Source organism: Acomys minous (genome assembly GCF_964271855.1).
Source record: "Acomys minous genome assembly, chromosome: 2".
In the NCBI taxonomy this organism is placed as follows: Eukaryota; Metazoa; Chordata; class Mammalia; order Rodentia; family Muridae; genus Acomys; species Acomys minous.
Genome location: NC_140484.1, coordinates 12,501 through 19,415, shown reverse-complemented (window position 1 = coordinate 19,415; position 6,915 = coordinate 12,501). Strand labels below are relative to the sequence as shown.

The 6,915-nt window shown below is 47.0% G+C and overlaps 1 pseudogene across 1 annotated transcript; it reads left to right on the top strand.

Moving 5' to 3' along the window:
• The first annotated feature begins 833 nt into the window (after window positions 1-833).
• On the top strand, window positions 834-2,397 carry LOC311591891 (F-box/LRR-repeat protein 19-like; annotated as a pseudogene). The gene is made up of 3 exons: window positions 834-1,236; window positions 1,430-1,462; window positions 1,592-2,397. The product of its transcript is annotated as an F-box/LRR-repeat protein 19-like (transcript).
• The last annotated feature ends 4,518 nt before the right edge of the window (window positions 2,398-6,915 follow it).

The following is a 6,915-nucleotide window of genomic DNA, read 5'->3' as shown; positions in this document are numbered from 1 at the left end:
GAAAATGAGGTGAATAAATCAGGCATGGTTCTTAGAGACTCTGGATTTAATAACTTCAATATTCATAATTTCCAATAATATATAATATATTTTCTGGTACTATATTTTAAGCTACAATTTGGGAGACCATAATATTGAAGAACGTTGTCAAGTTCTAGAAGACATGGAGGGTAATTTTTATGTGCAAGCTGATACATGTCTTGCAGAAGAAATTTTAATGTGTCCTGCAAGTTTTAAAGAAAAGCAACAGTGTTAAAAAACGAAAAAACCGACCCCACTCTTTGCCCTGTCTCTGTGGGTCATGGGGACCCAGGGGAGGGTGGCAGGTTGCAGCGACCCCACCCCCACCCCCTGTAAACCCGCGGTGGGAGGGGTTTGAGCCCCGGAAATGGTTGGGAGCCCGGGATCTTTCCCTGGATGGCTAGGCAGTTGGAGCTGGGAAGGGGCCAGTTAAGGGGTGGGGCCTTTGGGGAGAGGTGGGGGTGGGGAGCTGAGACTGGTACCGGGACTGAGTGGTGTCTGGGCAGAAGCTGAGCACCCTGTGCCCAAGGAGCCCCCCGTTGGCCTGGAGTGGCTGAGTGACTGAGCCCCCCAGAGCAAGACCTTCCCTTGGAAGGGCCTTGCAGCAGCCGGCGGGAGGGCCTGGCCCCCGGCGCTCCTGACCTCCACTCGCTGTTGTCCCGCCCCCCTCTGGAGGGAGGGGCCGAGCGCCCTCAGAAGGCGTGGACCGAGGCATTCCGAGCGTTTCCCGCTCTGCGCTGCCACTGGCTGAGGACCCGCCAGGAGATAGCTCCCGGGACACGTGAGAGCCTTCGGTGGTGTTGACACCCCCAATGTCGTCGCGCAGCCAGTGCCCTGAGGCTGGAGCGCACCAACGCGGAACCTGCTGCCACCGCTGCCAGGCCTGTGTGCGAACTGAGTGCGGGGACTGTCATTTCTGAGGAGACATGAAGAAGCTGGGGGCGTTGGCGGGGCGGGCGCATGAAGCGGTCCTCCCAGCTTCGCCCGTGTTCCCACACACAGCTGTATGCCTTCTGTGTGGGGAAGCTGGGAAGGAGGAAGGTGGATGGAGAGGAAGAGAAGTTTGGTTTGAGCCTCATGGAGTGTACAGTCTGCAATGGGATCATCCACCCTTGCTGCCTGAAGATGGGAAAGGCTCAGGGTGCTATCAGTTCAGAGATCCCCAACTGCTGGGAGTGTCCCCGATGTACCCAGGAAGGATGGACAAGGATGCAGGTGAGGGTCCAGGGCACCACAGGGTTGACAGTGGTGAGGGGGTGGATGGAAGCTGACAGAGGAGCCACTACCTCCACCTCTGTCCAGAAGAAAGGGACCCTTACCTGCTGGCCCTCCTCCTGACCATGTGTCTGGTCCCCCAAACTGAAGGAGTGGGAGGCAGGGAATGAGACCCCCGACCCCAAGGAAAAAGGTGAAAGGAGGCCAAGAGAGGCCCTTGAAAAAGGTGGGTGAAGATGCCTGCCTCCTTTGAGGAGCAGACCCAGGCAGCCCTGGCCTTCTGCCCCCCAGGGTTCTGAATCCCAGCCTGGCATTCTCATCTTGTTACCCTGGGCTCCCTCCCGAGATCTGGGAGAAACTCAAGCCACCTATGGCTTCTGCTGAGGGCCTGGCAATGCCTTCCCTATCACCACAGAGGGAGAAACTCGAGCCTTTCAAGCGTATGTGCCAGCTGCTAGAGCGGGTGCCTGACACCTCTTCTTCCTCCTAGGACTCAGATGCAGACTCAGACTCCTAGTGCACATGGCTTAGTGAGGACAAAGCTCCTGGGGAGGCCTGGAATGGCCTCTGCCAGCCTGGGGCAGCTCTGGCGAGAAAGAAAACCATAGGGTAGCGGTGGGCTAAATGCCCTGGCAGTGGGGGACCACTGTTCTATTTGCCTCTGGGCCCTGCCCCACCACCATGGCCTCCACAGTTACGCGCCCCCCCTAGAAACCCTGAGCCTTATACTCTGCCTTTGGCTGCTGCCTCGGGCTGCGTGTCTCCATGTCTTCCAGCACCTTGGACCCAGAGAGCAATGTGTCTGCATGCGAGTCTGCAGGACTTTGAGCCACTGGTGCTATAACAAGCGTCTGTGGCCTCGGATGGACCTAAGCCGGAGGAAGCCGCTGACCCCACCCATGCTTAATGGGGTGATTTGCCGCCAGCCATGTGTTCTGGACCTCAGCTGGATAGGTGTTTCCACAAAAAGCAGCTCATGGGCTTCTGAACCAACTGCAAGGCTTGTAGGAGTTGGTGCTTTCTGGGTGCTCCTGGCTCTCCATTTCTGCCCTGGGCTCCACCCCACTGCCTGCACTGTGCCTCTTGGACCTCCACTGGATTAAGGATGTTAAAGACTCCCAGTTCCTGGACCTCTTGACCTCATTTCACCCCCTAACATGAGGCCAGGTTATTTTCTTCATGATGTGACACTCCTCAGTTTAATATCTTGGGATTTCCCCTTTCCCACCTGCACTGATATCTTTGGAGATCTTTGTTTCCCATCTCTGCCTTCCACCTGCTTCGCTGTCCATCCCATTGGGTGCGTGGGTCAAGAGGTACAGGGGAGGTGCTGAGCCAAAGGGATGGTGGGAGGGGTGGAGAAAGTGCAAGTCTTGAGTAGGGAAGGGTGAGGGGGCAGGATACTGGGAGCCACAGTGTTGTGGGAGGTGATGGATGGGTGTGGGGAGGGCAGAGAGCAGACCAACAAGGGTTCAGGGAACAAAGACCATTTGGGTGGAATGGGGGTCCAACAAGGGGAAACCAGAGGAGCAGTTGGGGATCCGGGAGTCAGATAGGGGCTCTACAAGCCAGGAAATGCTGGGGGCCGGGAGAAGAGCAGATGTGGGGCTCCTTCCCTCTCTGTGGGGTTACCCCTATCCCTTCCCTCTGCCCAGATTTCAGTTCTTTCCCTGACCCTGACTTCTTGAACATCACTGAAAATGGCAGCTATTGCAAGGAGTGGGGGCTGCGAGTCAACCTGCTGTTCAGCTCATGGCCCAGGTAAGTGGTGAGGGGTAGCCCAGACCCCTGCCTGGCTCTCTACACAATACTTGAACCAGGGGAATCTGAGACCTGGGGGACTGTGATGTGAGGGGACCAGCTTGACCTAAACTGGGCTAGTGGGCACCCTGTTTGGACTGTCCAACCCCCCAGCTCTCTTGCATTACTGTCCCTAACAGCTCCACCACTCTGACCTGATGGGGGATGTCAGCTTAAAGATGGGCAAGATGGGACTCCTCCAGCTTGGCTCATCCCATTCTTTCATTGTCATGGAAACTTGTGTCCCATTTGCCCAGGCAACTGCCACTCCTGGTTGCCATGGAAATAGCAGCCAATGGACCCTTCCAGAAATCAGAGCTAAGACTGGAAACAGTCCCTCTTAGTTGCGCGGGTTGGGGGTGGGTGCTGGGCAGACCAAAGGCAGATGGGAGGGGTGGGCCTGGGGTTGGAGAAAGGCTTGACCATGGGGGCGCTTGAGGGAGGGAAGAAAGTACCCCGGCAAGGGGCAAGTGTGGGACCCAGCTGGTCTGGACCCCTAAACCCCCAAGTCTGTACAATATGGTTTGCTATAAAACTCAGAATCTTCAAAAAACAAACAAACAAAAAACAAAACATCCAAAACCAAAAATCAAATGAACAAAAACACATGAAAAAAACCAAAACTCCACTGCTTTAAGTTCAGTGATGATTATTACATTCTCACAAAACCACGCACCTCAATGTCAGGAATCTGATTTGTGTCCTTTTTTTTTTCTCCTCAATTTATTTATCATGTGTACAGTGTTCTGCCTGTATGCACGTCTGCACACCAGAAGAGGGCACCAGATCACATTATAGATGGCTGTGAGCCACCATGCGTTTGCTGGGAATTGAACTCAGGACCTCTGGAAGAGCTGACAGTGTTCTTAACCTCTGAGCCATCTCTCCAGGCCTGATTTGTGTTCTTAAGACATTCATCTAAGAACTGAAACGAGGAAACAATGACTTAACTGATGTCACTATTTGAATCGTAGCCCGATTAGAGCTGTGCTGTAGAACTGCCAGTCAGGTTAGTTTTATACCACTTAGATATTGCAAAAGGAATACACATTGAATATGTGATAGGTATGTGTCCAAAACCTTCTATAAGCAAAAAGTCCACGGCATTGCTAGTGTTACATATAGACTTGTATTAATGTTGCTAAGATCAGTGAGAGTGCAGTTTATGATAATCATGAATGTTGTTGTGGAGAAACCCTAATCTCATACCATGTCTGTGAGGAACAAGAATCAAACTGAATACAATGTGGAAACCTGTCATTTTTTATTCTTAATGGGTGTATCCTATGTCACAATGGATACAAGCCATGTGAGCATATGGATATTGAAAGAAGCAACATACCTCTCTCCAGAACAATGAGGAGATATGTATGAGTTCCCAGTTTCATTAGACTTTATGAATGTGATTCAAATTTACAATTAATTGGTTTTTCCACCATCATTGTGAACCTCCACAAACTCACACTGCAGAAAATCTCTATGAGTACTAAGAATGTGAAAATTCTGTTTGTCCTGGTTCACTTTTCAAATGTGTTATGACTCACACTATAGAAAAATTTGTGAATGCTGTCAGTGTGGCAAAGCTCTGAGTTCTTCCAGTTCTCTTCAAATATATGAAAAACATCATATAGAAAAACGATGCTATAAATGTGAGCCATGTAATAAATGCTCTCACTACCATAGGTATCTTCACAGTGTCAACACATGAAGAAGGGGAAAACCATGAACGTAAGCAAAGTGATAAAACCCTATGATCTGGTTCCTCTTTAACATTAGACCCAACTGTAAAATTAATTCACAGAGGAAAATTAATTTAGTGTGATGAATGTGGGAAAGCTTTCACATGCTCTAATTATCTTTGCAGGCATGAAAGAAGTCACATGGGAGAGGAACACTCTGAATATACTCAATATGGTAAAGCCTTCACACATCAGAGCCATCCTCAAAGGTATGATATAATTCACTGTGGAGAGATGCTCTAAAGGTATTTAATATGGTGAAACCTTTGCACATCACAGTAGTTTCCAATATCATAAAAGAACACATACTGGGGAGAAACCCTATGAATTTAATGAGTATAGTAAAGCTTTCACATGTCCCAGTCATCTTCGAAGGTATGAAAAACTTCATACTGGGTAGAAACCCTGTGAATGTATTTAATAAGGTGAAGCCTCTGCACATTTCTGCTGAAGGCCAGCTTGAACACTACAGGGTAAATTGAGGCAGGACATAGTATTGGTGACTGATCACTCACCAGACTTTTCTCTGATGGAGTCTGGCTTGATTTACTGGAGCCAGTTCTCCCTTTGGCCAGCAGCTGGGGTCCAGTATTGCTTGTCACTAGCAAAGAAGAAAAATAAAAAAGGAGGGAATATTCACACACAAACACACACACACACACACACACACACACACACACACACACACACACACGGTAGATGAAGCAAGGCACGCTCCAACAACTTTATTTTTTCTTATAGCTTACATATCCCAACAAACAACTTCCAAGCATTATAAAGTGATTACATTCTATTTTTCTATTATGAATGGCCATGTAAAAACAGTATACACCCCAATATTTTTACATGAAAACCTTTTTCACATTGCAGGTGAAGAAAATAAATTATTCCCAAGAACCTACATATATTCACAACTAAGCAGCGTGTTATAGATCAACAAAGTGAAAGCAAGCAAGATAATTTTTTAGCCAGTTGCTGATTTTCACTGACAGACTGCAATTTGTGATTACAAAGAAAGAATCACTTATCTTAAAAAGTAATCTTTTTATTAACTTATTTATTTTTATTTCAATGTGCATTGCTGTTTTGCCTGCATATATGTCTGTGTGAGGGTGTCAGATCTTGGAGTTACAGAAAGTTGTGAGCTGCCATGTGGGTGCTGGGAATTGAACCAGGGTCCTCTGGAAGAGCAATTAGTGCTCTTAGCCCTGAGCTATGCGGTAGAACTGCCAATCATTATAGTTTCATACCAGTAATGAAACTATATATGAAACCAGTCATACACATATTTAAATGTGTAACAGAACACATTGAAGAAAAACCTTAAAAAATAACCAATGTCATAAACCCTTTTCACAACACAGTTACCTGCAAATACATAAAAGAACACATACTGCAGAGAAAACGTATGCAATGTGGTAAAGACTTTGTATGTGGCAGCAGTTTTAGTCATCATGAGAAAAAAAATCATACTGCAGAGAGACCCCTAAATGTAGTCAGTGTGGTAAAGTTTTGCACTTTGTTTTCTTACAGAAGAGTAAAAACCTTTACTGTGTAATCAACCGGTGAAAGCCCCTGCGTGTCACAGTAGTCTTCGAGGACCTGAAAGAACTCATACACAAGGGACTCTAGGGCTATAAAGGGTTTGGTAAAATCCTAGGCCAACACACTTACCACTTACATTCAGTTACACAAGATTGTTTACTGAGAAGAAACATGACAAGTGTCAAAATCTATTCAAACATTATGATGTCCCTCTTTATTTTGACTTGCAAAGTCTTCTAAAATATATGAATTCAAATAGTTATGTATCCCTTTTATATTTCACAATTCTCTTCAATTATAGGTATAAAACTTTATGGATGTGTTTAATTACATTTTCTTTTGCTGTGATAAACCAATGTTTAAGGCAAGCTATACAAGTTTAATTTGGTTTAAGATGGCAAAAGGGATATGGGAACACCATGAAAAGCAAGGCAGTAAGTGTCACACATGGCAGCTACAGCAGGAAGCTCAGAGCTCACCTTCTCAACCTGCAGCATGTGAAGCACAGAGTAAATCTGGACATGGTGTGTGGATCTAAACTATCTTTTTTTTTTTCAATTTTATTTATGTATACAATGTTTTGTCTGCATGTACA